Genomic DNA, 16,274 nt, shown 5'->3' with positions numbered 1-16,274 from the left:
TTTGGACACTCCCACATTTGAGGAAAATTGGATTTGGGGTCAATGGAGTCTCATTTCCTTGTAGAGAACAGTTCTTGTGTTTTAGTTTACCTTTGACTTATTTGTAAATCAATTGAAATTGAAAACATATCAATATATCAACTGCTGAGACATCACCTAATTGTAAATTGAATAAGCACAATAGCCTCTCAAAGATTTGAAAATCAGGGCCACTGCAATACTTCAGAGATTCCTTGATGCCCTCAAGGAAAATTGTTCTTGCCTCCTAGAATAATTCATGTGGAAGTAGACCTAAAAAGCATTTGTGCAGTGTTTCATTTTGATTTAGGACCACCCTTTTTAAAAATAACAAAAATAACGGGTTTCACTGTGAAGTCCATTTTCATATTTATCTAGTTTCAAGGTTATATAACTCTTTGGCGTGGGGTAGGCAGGAACACAGATGGTACGGTAACTATAGCAACACCACTTAGGCGTGTTTTCTGCCTGTCAGCTTTTTTCAGCATCATATTCCTTCTAAAGCAGAGGCTCTCTCACACATACTCTTCCTACTCTTCCCCCTTTTGCCCCTTTTCTCCTCTCCCCTGCACTCTCCCTCTCTGCCCCTACTCTCTCAACAGCCTAAAAAAGAATGAAGACATTTCATATAATTTCCTCTTGGTTTTTCAGTCTCTAAATTATTCAAACTTCAAATATGAATCTGAATTATAATGTTTCCATCGTAAAACTGCATTTCTTACTTATCTCTCTTTTACTTAAGGAGGAGATAGGGGAAGGAAAGCAATTATAAAGCGAGAAGTTACCATAATGAAACCATTTTTCTTAACCTTTGAGTTCAGGCAAAATCACCTAAGTCTAAGTAAGCAGACATGTACCCTTAGGACTCTTGCAAACAGATTCTGCTCCTTCTTTAGGTAAATCTAACTTCCAGCCATCCTCACATTAAAAATCTCCCTTGACTCTCAATTCCATATTTAGGAATACTAATGAAAAATTAGGTATATTAATTAAAATATATTTAGGTATATTAATATTACAAATATATTTAGGTATATCTTTAGGTATACTAATTTAAAATATTTAGGTATGGGGACTTCCCTGGTGGTCCAGTCATTAAGAATCCAACTTCCAGTGCAGGGGACCTGGGTTCTATCCCTGGTCAGGGAACTAAGATCCCACATGCTGCAGGGCAACTAAGCCTGTGCGCTCTAGAGCCCGCACGCCACAACTAGAGAGAAACCTGCTCGCCACAACGAAGATCCCGCATGCGGCAATTGAGACCTGATGCAGCCAAATAAATAAATATTTTTAAAAATAAAAATAAAATAAATAGATATGTTAATTAAAAATCCAGAGCCTGTCTTCCGATGTGCCTAAGCAGGATATATCCGACAATCACACTCTGAGTTTCTGCCCCTCAAAAATCCTATCTTCTGTAAAAGTACTTTAGGGCCTTTCCTCTATGCAGAAATGACATTTTTCTTCTTACTTTTTTTTTTTTTTTTTTTTTTTGCGGTACGCGGGCCTCTCACTGTTGTGGCCTCCCCCGTTGCGGAGCACAGGCTCCGGACGCGCAGGCTCCGGACGCGCAGGCTCAGCGGCCATGGCTCACGGGCCCAGCCGCTCCGCGGCATATGGGATCCTCCCAGACCGGGGCACGAACCCGTATCCCCTGCATCGGCAGGCGGACTCTCAACCACTTGCGCCACCAGGGAGGCCCTCTTCTTACTTTTTAAAAAAAATTTTACTGAAGTATAGTTGATCTACAACGTTGTATTTAATTTCTGCTGCACAGCAAAGTGACTCAGTTATAAATATATATATTCTTTTTCATGTTCTTTTCCATTATGGTTTATCACAGGATATTGAATGTAGTTCCCTGTGCTCTACAGTAGGACCTTGTTATTTATCCATCCTATGTATAATAGTTTGCATCTGCTCATCCCAAACTCCCAATCCTTCCCTCCCCTACACCCCTTCCCCCTTGGCAACCACAAGTCTGTTCTTACTTGTTTTTTAAATGTCACCCCTTCAGGGAGGACTTCCTGACTGAATCTTGGCTATTCTCCGTTCCCTGTACATGTCTTCAATTGTGATTTATTTTTACTTATTTGATTACTTGTTTATTGTCTGTCTCTCCCAGTAGACTCTAAATTCTATGAGAGAAGAGACCATTTTGAAATGTTTAAAATTGTATTCCCATTATCTTCTGCAGGATTTGGCATATTGTAAATATTAAATAAATACTTTTCAAATAAGTTAATGAATGTTTCCTTTTGGATAAGCTCCCTTTAGATTTGGTTGTAAAACGAAACCAAACCGGTCTTTCTAATTCAAGGGTTGGTATGGTTTCTGTTTCCCTTTTTACTTTAGTTGCTAGAAAGCTCAAGTTAGTGCTCAATCAGTGTAGCTGTATTTGCTTCCTTTTGTGTATATTTGTTTCCTTTCTTTTGCATGGCTTTTAATTTCTTTTACTATTGTAGTTGCATTATTTTTATGTTTTATGTTTTAAGCCACCTCAAAAATCTTCTTGAAAGCAAGTACCATATAATAAATAAATAAATAAATAAATAAATAAATGAAAATAGGGTCCTTCATAGTAAAATGATATTTCAGGAATCTCACAGAGAGAATGATGTGTAGTATGAGTGATTAGCTCTAAATACTGATATGAACGGTGACCAAAGAAACTTTGAATGTATTTGTAGAAAATTGAAAAGGCCTTTTTACAGGCATGTGACATAGCTGTCACAGAGTATTGAGTGAGAATAAGTAAATATTTCATAAACAACGATGACATTTATCTGTGAAATAGTTGAATTTTTAAAGTGTAAAATCCACTTGAGTTGCTGAAGCATGACTTTACTACAAGATATATATATATTCACACACACATACATATAATTTTTTTTCTTGCAGACCCACTTAAAACTCCTTCTCTTTGTGGCTTAGTGGGTTCCCTGCCACCTTTTTTTTTTTTTTTTTTTTTTTGCTGTACGCGGGCCTCTCATTGCTGTGGCCTCTCCCGTTGCGGAGCACAGGCTCCGGACACACAGGCTCCGCGGCCATGGCTCGCGGGCCCAGCCGCTCTGCGGCATGTGGGATCTTCCGGGATCGGGGCACGAACCCGTGTCCCCTGCATCGGCAGGCGGACTCTCAACCACTGCGCCACCAGGGAAGCCCTGCCACCTTTTTTTAAGGAAGAAAAACCTGCCTAAAAGTCACAATTCATGGGTTTTACCACCTTAGGTGAAGAGTGTTGCCAGATGATCCAAGTTTGCAGATTCAGGGTGTGAAAACCTTCAGCTGACACTGAGATCTATTTACATCTGGTGGAGGGGAGGAGTGGGTGCTTTAGGATGAGCTCCTGAGATGCTTTCAGAGGAAGCTGTGATGATGGAGCAAATCAGTGACACCAGTGTCACCTGGGAAGATGGTGGGACAAGTTGAGGATCTATTAACAGAAAGGACAACTGGGAAGATGTCACACTTAGAAAACAAATGATTAGTGGCAAGAGAAGCTGGGAACCCACTTCAGGTGAAAGAAGGAAGTACTTTTCTCAGCAGTAAGAAGGCACACAGCATCCACTTCTGTGCCAGAGGAGATAGGAATGGGTCAGTGTGGTTTTCTCCCTCGCCTGGGGGAGTGTGGTTAATGTGTGTAATGCAGGTTTTGAACCAGCTCAAGGGTGGAAGGACCAGTGGCTTCCTCTGTTCCTGTTCCTGATTGTCCGGGACAGGGCGGTGTAGCCAGAGGACAAGTAGAGAGAGAGCTGCCTTCTGCCTGCTTTTTCTTTTTCTCTGTGCGTAGCAAGAGAGAGGGGGGACTTCACCCCACAGAGTCCCATCTTGAACCTTTGAAAACAGCTGACAAAGCCCCCATTTTCTCTACCCTCATTAATTCTTTCTGTGATTCCGGGCTCATGCTGGGCTAATAATAGGATGCATTGCTTTTTAGTTTGAGTTTGAGGGAGTTAGGTAATCATACCCATATTACCTGTGGGTTCTGAACCAATTGAAAAAAAGACACCCTAGTGTGTAGAGGGTATTTGTTTCATGGTGGTGGTGATGGTTGCTTTTGGCCATTCTCCTTTCCTAATAGCACCCAATTTCCATTTACAGAATGTCCCCTCTAGTACTGTGGGCAGTTCCTGTGGGACGATTCGTAAGGTGTCTGCCTTGTCTCAGCCAATTGAGTCCATTCCCCAGTGGGTGTACATTTGGGTCATACCAGTCATTTGCTGTTGTGGTAGAAGCTGCTATAAACATTATTGCATAGGTCTCCTGGTGTTTATATGCAAGAGAGAGGATTTGCTAGGTCATAGGATATGTAACAAGTTACTGCCGAAGTTTTTTCCAAAGTGGTGCTTCTAATTTGCATCCCATAAGTGGTGGGTGAGAGTCTCATTGTTCTGTGATCGTGCTAACACTTGGCATTTTCCAATATTTGAATTTCCCCACTTGTTTTCAATAAAATATCCTTGTGGTTTTAATTTGCATCTGATATTGAATGAGGTTGAGCACTTTTAAATTTTTTGTAACGACTTCCTTGGGATATAATTCACACAACTTACAATTCACTCATGTAAAATGTACAATTCAGTACTTTCTGATTTATTCACAGAGTTATGCAACCATTACCACAAGCAATTTTAGAATATTTTCATCACCCCTAAAAGAAAACCTGTACCCCTTAGCAGTCATTTTTCATTTCCTCCCAAGACCCTAAACCCTGGTAACTGTTTGTTTCTATAGATTTGCCTGCATTGGACAGTTCCCATAAATGGAATCATATAAACCGGCTTCTTCCACTAGCGTAATGTTTTTTAAGGTTCATCCATATTGTAGCATGTATCAGTATCAGCACTTCATTCCTTTTTATTGTCAAATAATATTCCATTGTATGGATATACAACATTTTATTTATCCATTCATCAGTTAATGTTAAATAGAAATACACTATATGGGCTGTTTATACTTCTAAATATTCATGTACAAATTTTTGTATAGATACATATTTCCATTTTTCTTGGGTATACACTTAGGAGTGGAGTTACTGGGTCATATGGTCACTCTATATTTAAAGTTTTGAGGAACTGCCAGACTGTTTTACCATGGGGGCTGCCATTACCATTTTATATTCTCACCAGTTTGTCCATATCTTCATCAATTTATTATCTGTCTTTTGATTATATTCATCCTACTGGATGTGAAGTCGTATCTCAGTTTGATTTGATTTGCATTTCCTGATAGCTATTGATGTTGAGCATCTTTTCATGTGGTTATAGGACATTTGTATTATACATGCTATATATATATATATATATATATATATCTTCTTTAGAGAAATGTCTAGCCTTTGCCTATTTTTAAAATGGGTTAACTGTCTTTTTATTATTGAGTAGTAAGAGTTTGTTATATATTCTACATACAAGTCTCTTATCAAATATAGAATTAGCAAAAATTTTCTACCATTTAGTGGGTTGTCTTTTCACTGTCTTGAGGTGTCCTTTGAAGCACAAAGTTTTAAATTTTGATGATGTCCAATTTATCATTTTTTTCTATTGTTGCTTGAGCTTTTAATATCATAGCTAAGAAACTATTGACTTGTTCAAGGTCCTAAAGATTTATGTTTATGCTTTCTTCTAAAAGTTTTATAGTTGTAGCACTCACATTTAGATTGATCCATTTTGAATTGAAGTTTGTGTATGGCATAAGGTAGGGTTCCAAATTCATTTTTTTGCTTGTGGATACCCAGTTGTCCCAGCACTGTTTCTTGAAAAGACCGCTCTTTTCCCATTGAATTGTCTTGGCACCTTGTTGAAAATCAGTTGACTCTGACTCTGACAGTTTATTTCTGACTCTCAATTCTATTCAAGTGACCTGTATTCGAGTGCCACATGTCTTGCTTACTGCAGGACTGTAGTAAGTTTTTTTTCTTTTTTTTTTTTGCTGTACACTGCGCCACCAGGGAAGCCCTGTAGTAAGGTTTATAATTGGGAAGTGTGAGCCCTCCAACTCTGCTCTTTTTCAGCATTGCTTTGGCTCTTCTGGGTTCCCTGCATTTCCATATGAATTTTAGGTTCAGTTTGTCAATTTCTGCAGAGAAACCAGCCATGGTTCTAATAGGGATTGCATTGAATCTGTAGACCAATTTGGAGAGTACTTCCATCATTACAATATTAAGCCTTCCAATCTGTGAGCACATAATGTCTTTCCATTTATTTTAGGTCTTCTTTAATGTCTTCCAACAATGATTTTTAATTTTCAGAGTATATTTTTTGTACTTCTGTTAAATTTGTTCTTAAATATATTATGCTTTTTGATGTTATTGTAAAATGAATTGTTTTCTTAATTTCATTTACGGTTTGTACATTGCTACTATCTAGAAATACAATTGATTTTTGTGGTATATATTATTATTATTATTTTTTTTTTTTGCGGTATGTGGGCCTCTCACTGTTGTGGCCTCTCCTGTTGCGGAGCACAGGCTCCGGATGCGCAGGCTCAGCGGCCATGGCTCACGGGCCCAGCCGCTCCGCGGCACGTGGGATCCTCCCGGACCAGGGCATGAACCCTTGTCCCCTGCATCGGCAGGCGGACTCTCAACCACTGCGCCACCAGGGAAGCCTGATATATAAATCTTGTGTCCTGCAACCTAGCTGAATTCATTTATTAGTTCTAATAGTTTTTTAATAGAATCCTTAGGATTTTCTGTATACAAGAAAGATCATATCATCTGCAAACAGAGATAATTTTTCTTCTTTCCAATCGGGAGACCTTTTATTTTTTTTATTGCCTAACTGCCCTGGCTAAAACAGCTGATACAATGTTGAATAGAAGTGTCAAGAGCAGACATTCTTTTCTTGTTCCTGATCTTAAGGAGAAAGCATCTAGTCTTTCATCATTAAGTCCGATGGAAGCTTTTCATAGATACCCTTAATCAAATTGAGGAATTTCCTTCTATTTCTAGTTTATTGAGTGTTTTTATCATGAAGGATAAAATTTTATCAAGTGCTTTTTCTGCATCTATTGAGATGATCATGTGGTTTTTGTCCTATATTGTTTGATGTATTACATTGATTGATTTAAGATGTTAAGTTTGAGTATTTAAAATATGTTTACAGGCCATTTGTGTTCTTCTATTAAATACTGTTCATAGCATCTGCCTTTTTTTCTACTGGTTGTTTGTCCTTTTCTTACTGATTTTAATACTTTTTTTTATATAGCCTAAATATCTTTCACAGTTATCAGTGTAGCAAAAATTTTCTCTACATTTGTCATGTGTCTTTTCTGTCTTTTTTTATGAAGTCTTTTGATGAACAGTAGATTCTTAACCATCGATGTTATATAAACTTTTTAAATCTTTATGGTTTGTACTTTTGGAGACCTGTTAAAGAAATCTGTCTCTTCAGGAAATAAGTGTATTCTCCTGAATTCTTCTATTGACAGTTAGATCTTGACTCTACCTAGAATTTTTTTTTTTTTTTTTTTTTTTTTTTTTTAGGTGTGAGGTGGGATCAGATGTCATATTGTCCCATGTGGACGTCCAATTGTTTGGGGCCCATAAATGGGGCTCCTCAGGTTCACTCAGCCTCACCTTGCCCAGGGTCCTCCACTGGTGGTGCTGGGGGAGCTCCTTGGCTGCTGTGGCTAATGCCTCCTCTACCAGCACTGCAGCTGCCTTGACCTTACCCAAGGAGAGTGGCAGCTTCAGCATCGCCCCCATCATGTCTGTCGCTGTGGGAACATCAGTAGGTCTGGAACCCGGGCTGTATGGTCAGGCCACTCAAGACGGCTGTTGTCTTGCTCTCTGTACATCCCCTGCTGGACCAGTCCCTGCTTCACCTCTACCCTGCTCACAGGACTGACCTTCCCTCTCAATACATTGCCCCTGGCTCAGCTAGTGATTGTTCTGATCTTTGATCAGAACATCTCCACCGCCATAGCTTATCAAAGGGATGGTGAAGGGCAAGCTCCTCCGCTGGTTTCCTTGGTAATAGATGAGCCAACCTGATGTCAGTTCCCCCTGTACACACCCCCGCCCCACCCCCACCCCCATAGCAAACACTGCCGCCATGTCCTGCCTGCCGCCTGCTGCACACGGTGGGGTGTTGCTCCAGGACCTTGCTTTAGACATGTAAGATCTCCCACCCATTAAACCATTAATGTCTCTGTTGCTGACTCTGGGCTCTTTCTTCGGTCTTGAGGCTGGGCAGGTACAGGGCTCGCAGGCCTGCAGGGTGCAGCCCAACACGGACCCAAACCAAATGGACCCATAGAGTCTCTGGCTCCTCCTGCCTCTGCCCACTCTGGACAAAATCCAACACTACAAGGTATGAGATCTTGGCGTGAGTGTTCTAGAGGTGGCCCAAAGAGGTCAAGTGATACTGCCTGGAATTGTGCTGGGGTTCATGGTTTCGGAGACAGACTTCGACCAGTGAGAAATAGAAGACAAGAGAGAACAGCAGATCAATTCTCTCCCCAGTCTTCCCACTGATAGGCTACTGTGAACCATCCATGATGATCTGAATAACCTGTCTTAAAATGTCCAGCATCACTGAGCAGTGAGCAAACAACCATGTCTTTATGTGAAGCTGTGGATAGCTCAGAAGCATATTCGTTTCCCCGCCTTCACAGCCTCACTGCTTCTCCCGCCCCCCCCCGCCAGCTTTTTTTTAAATCATTTTTTGCTGCCCTAGAATTAGATCTCCCAGTAAAGTAAAAGCCCTTAAGCTTTTGCCTAGGCTCTGGATTCCAAGAATCCAGGCTAAGATAATGATCTTAGACTCTCTTTTATTCACTTACCTGCAATGCCTAATATACCATAAATCAAGTTTCTCTAAATGTGTGTGTTTCAAATGTGTATATTTTGTTCCTTTGATCTATTTATGTAGCTTTACTAATACCACTCATTTTAAATTTTATCATATAGCCCTCAAACTTAATCATCTTCAGGTGATTTGGGGTCAGAATATATTATAAATCTAATACTCACCTAGATTCAGTTCATCAATACTTTTCCAAGATTTTATAGTTATGTTCATGAGCAGAAGAGTTGTGTAAAGTTGGGATCGTATGATAGAATTCACCTGTAAATTTTATGGGGTTTGGCATTTTTTTTCTGGAAAAAATTTTAAATTACCATTTCAGTTTCCTTAATGTTTAGAGATTATTTCTTATACGGTTATATATGAGTCAGTTTTAGTAAATTATACTTTTCAGTTTCATGAGCTGTAAGTATGTGTGTGTGAATATAAATATCTATAAATCAGTACCAAAAAATCAAATAGCAGTGGATATGAACAAGCACTTCACAAAATAGGAAACACAAGAAAAATACTCAGTCTCACTAGTAGTAAAGGAAATGTAAATTTAAATAAAAATGGGTGCTATCTTATACCCATAAAATTGTTAACAAGGTAGGCTGAAGATACCAACCGTTAGAAAGAATTTGGAGCAGTGGGAACTTTCACTTCTTTGTGAGATATATGTTGGTGTAACTGCTTTGAAGAATACATATTACATGTATGTGCACAAGGACATCATACATGTACACAAAGATATCAGATATATTAATGAAAAAAATGGAAACAACTTAATCGTCTATACATATAAGGATGGAGAAATAAATTTTAGTATAATCATACAGTAGAAAAAGAAGAGTGAATACTAAATGCAATATGGTATCCCACATTAGAATCTGGAACAGAAAAAGGATATTAGTGGAAAACTGGTCATATCTAAATAAAGTCTCTAGTTTAGTTATTTGTAATGTATGAATGTTAATTTCTTCATTTGGACAAAGTACCATTGTTGTGTGAGATGTCCCCTGGGAAAAGTTGAGGAGGTGATGTGTAGGTGGTCTCTTTACCCTCTGACTTTTCTGTAAGTCTAAAATTATTTCAAAATAAAGAGTTGGGCTTCCCTGGTGGCGCAGTGGTTGAGAGTGCGCCTGCCGATGCAGGGGACATGGGTTCGTGCCCCGGTCCGGGAAGATCCCACATGCCGCGGAGCGGCTGGGCCCGTGAGCCATGGCCGCTGAGCCTGCGTGTCCGGAGCCTGTGCTCCGCAACGGGAGAGGCCGCAACAGTGAGAGGCGCGCGTACCGCAAAAAAAAAATAATAATAATAATAATAATAATAATAATTGTCTGTAGATCAGTTCCAGGACCAGGATGAGGTGAGTAAAGACATCACCTCAACTGCAAAATTTAAGGAGCACCAAAAAACTCGATTACCAAGATATTTTTAAGAATTTTAATATATTTAATAAATCTAAATTTTACAAAAATATTTACAATATTTTAAAGTATTTTTTAAAATTAAGGCAAAACGAATCATGATGAGCAACATATCAAGATTTTTAAATAAAGAAAGGATCAGTATGTATGTCCTGAATTCCAACTGCAGACCCAATGAATTCTACCCAGAATGCAGAAATCCTGCATTTAGGCAGGCATTCTCACTTTACCACTTTTCTACCACTTATTTGTCATTGGCTGGCAAAATCTTCCAAATCTCACTTTTGCATGAATAATCTCTACATGTGATAACAAATACAAATACGTTTTTCTGTCTAAGTGCTATATAGATTCCTCAGAATAAAATAAGGCTTCAACATCAAATAAGTCTGTCTGGATTCTTTGGCCATGGTGACAAAGATTTTAAAAAAGTACAGAAAAAGGTACTTTTGACATCTTGCGGCTTCCGTTTGTAACCTATTAAAGTCGTTAAAAATAATTCTGATGATTTCTCTTATAATGTGAGATTTTTTACCCTAAAAATAAGGTAGTGGTAGTGTCCCTCTAAGGAGCAAGGAGAAATGGTGAGGAGAGCATGCTAAGAGGTTAGGGACAGTCCCTCCTGCCCCAACACGGCCTCGTAGAAACCCCCTGAGACAGAATACCCACAGCGGCATGAATGTGCTTGTTTTTTTTTTTTTAATTGAAGTATAGTTGATTTACAGTGTTGTGTTAATTTCTGCTATACAGCAAAGTGATTCAGTTACACATACATACACTCTTTTTCATATTCTTTTCCATTACGGTTTATCCCAAGATATTGAATATAGCTCCCTGTGCTCTACAGTGGACCTTGTTTATCCATCCAATACATAATAGCTTACATCTGCTCACCCCAGAATAATGTGCTTTCATTCTTTATTAGGGAACACACTCTTTTGAGAGTTATTCTTAAGCGAAACATGTATTTTTCTATATTCATCTTTTTCCTATACCAGAAGCACAGTATCAGCAACACACAAGTCTGGGGGTAAAATGCTGTCGTTTGTTGTGGCATTTTTAGAGGACTTTGATGTATGTTCTTTTTCATTTGCTCTTGCATTTGTGGCCACCAGTACTGAGGCTCCACCTAGGGCCCTTTTCTGCAATTACATTCATATTCGTGAAAGCTAATCTTTGGGACGGCAATAGGGAAAACAGTTATGCAAATTAGAGAGAGTGGTTGAATCTTTGTTTTCTTCTGAGCATCCAGCACAGACAAATTAGGTTTGGTCCCCCCCGACGACAGGAATGGAAAGATAAGGCTCTGATGGCCATGGGGGATGCTGACCAGGCGAGGATGTGGTTAACCTCGTTCCTGTGGCCTTGGGACAGTGCCCTCCAGGAATGCAGCAGGCTAACCTCTCTAACAGGTGGTCCCAGCCCAGGCGGGGCTGTAACGGCGGAGAAACAATAATCTCTTTGTGCCTCCCAGGGAACACCAGCCAGGAAGGTGGGAGAGGCTTAAATCAGATGAAGGCAGAGAAAGATCAAAGGGCAGGACTGAAGAATTTGGCAAGAAGTTACAACACTTAAAACCTTGGCTGTCTCCTCTGCCTTTTGTATTTGTGTCTATTGGTTGGATTTTTAGCACTTTACTCCTCGTCCACTGGGCGATGGTTTTCTGCTTCTCTCTTTCTCCAGCAGTGGGTAATGCAGAATGCTTTCAGCTAGCACCCCAGAGTGTTTTGACTCACACCTGCCATCTGTCTGCTTAGTCACCGTGCAACCATCCTTCCCCGAAGTGATGGTTTTTATTTGCTATAAGAGCTGGCAGGCGGCAGTGGTTGTGTGAGGAGATTGCTGGATTCCCAGTTTTCTTTATTCTTGTGATTATAGCAGCAGGGCGCATTAATGTTTCAGATATTCACTTGGCTTTTTCTGGCAACTACCATATGTTCCTGAAGATACGGAGTGTGGGGAGAGTTGTAAAAAAGAAGGGGATTATTTTTGGAAATGTTATTTTGAAATTGTAGGCATGTAGACCATTACCACTCAGCATAGAGCAAAGTGGAAATCTCCCAAATTATTGATATACAGAATGAAGAGAAATAATCCCAGTCCCCAGTTTCATCACAACCACCCCGACTTTCTGCTTGTTCCCATGGATAGTCTTACTCTGTAGAGTTCGGATGTGAGTTCTCGAGGAAGTAATAAGACAGAGCTGTAAAGAGCGAGTCTTCTTTACACTCAGTTATTGGAACCATGCACACAAAGCAGAAATTGTGCTTAAAGTGACCACTGCAGGTACATATCCAGACAATTTAGGCAAACAAACCCACTTTAGAATCAGGATGTAAACCAGGAGCACAGTTAGTTAGCTAAACGCCTATTACGTATGGTAACAACAAATTCATTTAATTATTTCATATATGTAAAGAATATATAATGTACATATGCACAGTATAAATAAGAAAAATAAAATAAACACACCTCTACGCATCACGCGGCTTAAGAATGAAAACCGTAACTTTTTTTTTTTCCGGTACGCGGGCCTCTCACTGTTGTGGCCTCTCCTGCTGTGGAGCACAGGCTCCGGACGCGCAGGCTCAACGGCCATGGCTCACGGGCCCAACCGCTCCACGGCATGTGGGATCTTCCCGGACCGGGGAACGAACCCGTGTCCCCTGCATCGGCAGGCGGACTCTCAACCACTGCGTCACCAGGGAAGCCCCATAACATATTTTTGATCCTAGCATTACCAAACATCACCAGCCTTCCCACTTACTCCACTCCTGGCTTCCTGGGTAACCATTATCTGGAATTATGGGTTGTTATTTCTTTATTTTTCTTTGTAGTTCCAAAAAACTTATGTATCACTAAATAATATGTTTGTGGGGTTTTGTATGTGTTTCTATATACATGTTTTATAAATGGAACTGCAGTCTATGTATTCTTCTGTCACTTTCTTTTTCATCAGCATTGTTTCATTCATCTGGCTGCATGAAACTCTAGTCCATTTGTTTTCACTGCTATAAATTAAGTATTCCACCTTATGTATCTACCAAAACTTATTTATCCAGTCTCCTGTCAATGGTCTTTTGAGTTGGTTCCCGTTTTCACTATTAAAACCAGTACTGCAATGAATATTTTAGTCCCTGTGTACTGTTGCATATATATGAGAGTTTCTGTAGTCTAGGGTATTTATCTAGAGTTGGAATTGCTAGCTATTAGGTGGGTACATCTTCACCTTTACTAGATAATGTCAAATTATTCTCAGAGAAGGTTGGACACATTTACTCTCTCATGAGCAGTATTTAAGAATTTCTGTTTTCCCTTATCCTCACCAGCACATTGGTCTGTCAGGCTTTAAAATTGTGGCCAATATTTTGGGTGCAAAATGATATTTCAGGCTTTTCCTGATTACAAGTGAAGCTGGACATCTTTTTGTATGTTTACTTAATGTTGGCTTTTCATCTTCTATGAAATGGGTACCCATGCTTTTTGTCCATTTTTCTATTGGTTTGCATGGCTTTTTTTTTTTTTTTTTTTTTTTTACTGATGTTTTATAGATGTATATGATTCTAACACTTTGTTCTAGCTAAAATGTGTTGGAAATGTATTACCCTGGTTTCTATCTTGTCTTCTTATGTTTTAAAAATGGTGTCTTCCAATCAACAGAAGTTATATTTTAAGAGACTTTTATTTGTCTCTTTTACTTTATGGATGGTGCCGTTTTTTGGTCTTAAGAAGTCCCTTTTGTGACACAAGTTTGAAAAGATAATCTATATTTTCTTCAGAAAGTTTAGAAATTTATGTGTATTTAATCATCAGGAATTTATTTTTTGGTTATGATGCGGGTCCATATAGAAGGCAAACTCTCCATGCATAATTTATTAAGTCGTCCATTCCTTCCACATTGCTCTAAAACTGCAGCTCTGACTTCTTTCATATACATATGTGAAGGTCTGTCTCTGAGGTTTGGTTCCTATTTTTGTTGCATTGGTATATTTGTGTATCTTTGCACCACTAACACACTTGTGAAACTTTAAATAAGCATCGAAATCTAGTAGGTAAATTATCTTCATCCATCTATGCACATTTTTTCTTCAGTAGTGTATTGGCTATTCTTTTTTCTCCTTGGCTATTCTCATTCTTTTGCTCTTTTGTGTAAAATTTCAATTCACTTATCACATTTCACAAAAGCAATTTAATAAACTTTTTCTGCAGGTGTACTTTCATTAATTATAATTTTTCTATAACATAGGATGAAAATAAGTGTTAAATACTTAACTTAAATAAGTGTTAAACACTGCACAAATAAGTGTTAAATAATTTTAAAGGAGTGCTGAGAGATTAAGGAATGAGTTAACTCAGTAACATCCATCCTAAAAAATTTAATTAGCAAGATATTATTTTGTTTAAAAACATGAAACATCACAGCCTATAGGAAACCAGCCAAGATCAATGAATGGAGATTTTATATGTTCTATACCAGCTAGCTCATTTTTGGGAGAATCTAAGCTTTCAGTAAAAATTGTGAACAAGTACTTATTCATAATCAATTGTAATGTACCTAGCCCTGTTCCAGATAATATAAAAATATGTAAATGGAGTAAAATATGATGTATGTCTTCCAAGGATTTATAAGTTATTGTGAAAACAATTGATTAATAATAAAATTCCAAGCTTTGTACTTCTGACTATGAGCTATTGTGGAATAAGAGTTCAGAGAAAAGAGTTATGTGGATTAAAGTAATCAGGATAAATTTCATACTAAATAAGTAGGATTTTTTTTTTTAATAAGGAAAGGAAGAACTAGGTCTGGTACATAATAGGTGTCCAATAAATATTTGTAAAATGAGTGACATCAAGGAATAGTTGATCAAGTAGGTACAGAGCTGTATATGGTCCGATGGAAAATTCACTTGATAGGGTAGAGGGCAGAATAAATCAAGGAGAAACTGAGTCACAAGGTAGTTGATTAATCCAGTTCAAGCCAATAAACGTCTGAAAAAAAGTGTCATGGCAATGTGGAAAGAATGTAATTGGAGAATTAAGAAAATATTAATAAAGGAGGGGGCTTCCCTGGAGGCACAGTGGTTGAGAATCTGCCTGCCAATGCAGGGGACATGGGTTCGAGCCCTGGTCTGGGAAGATTCCACATGCCGCGGAGCAACTAAGCCCGCATGCCACAACTACTGAGCCTGCGCTCTAGAGCCCATGAGCCACAACTACTGAGCCCACGTGCCACAACTACTGAAGCCCGTGCTCCTAGAGCCTGTACTCTGCAACAAGAGAAGCCACCCATTGAGAAGCCCACGTACTGCAACAGAGAGTAGTTCCCACTTGCCGCAACTAGAGGAAGCCCGCGTGCAGCAACGAAGATGCAATGCAGCCAAAACTAAAAAAATTAATTAAAAAAAATTTTTTAATTTATAAAGGTATCGTTGAAATTAGTGACATATTAGGTCACTAAAAAGGAATTACTAACATATAATAATTAGTATCTAATAAAAATAAGAAAGGGAAGAGTCAAAGATTACCTCAAAGTTTTTCATGAAGTATGATTATACTACTGATTCCTCTCCCCTCCTCCACAAATTTAAGAAGTTGGAAAGACTTTCTAGCAGGTTTGATGAGAAAGATAATACTTCTGTTCTGGACATATTGAGTTTGGGACAACAGAAAAATATAAGCACTTGGAAGCATAAGATGAGCACACAGTTAAGATTTCAACTAAGTTTTTAAAAGCTAAAATTATAGAGGAGTGTCTCAGTCTGGGAATTTAAATAGGACTCTGTTTGGATGGGACACTTTTGAGTATATCTAGAGGTCTGGCAGAGGCTGCTGCTTCATTCAGGAACTTTAATACACGAATTCAAGATAAATCCAAGCTCTAAATATTTGACACTGGCAATAAGCCAGGTATTGTTCCTCAAAACTCCCTGCTCTCATGGAATCCAGAATCCGGTGGGGGCTGAGATGCTCTTGGGAAGTAACTCATCCTAAGGGAGGAGAGTGTTACATACAGGTTCTGGGATGAAAGGCT

Source organism: Mesoplodon densirostris, chromosome 12, assembly GCF_025265405.1.
Source record: "Mesoplodon densirostris isolate mMesDen1 chromosome 12, mMesDen1 primary haplotype, whole genome shotgun sequence".
Classification (NCBI taxonomy): Eukaryota; Metazoa; Chordata; class Mammalia; order Artiodactyla; family Ziphiidae; genus Mesoplodon; species Mesoplodon densirostris.
This window is presented reverse-complemented; position numbering follows the sequence as displayed.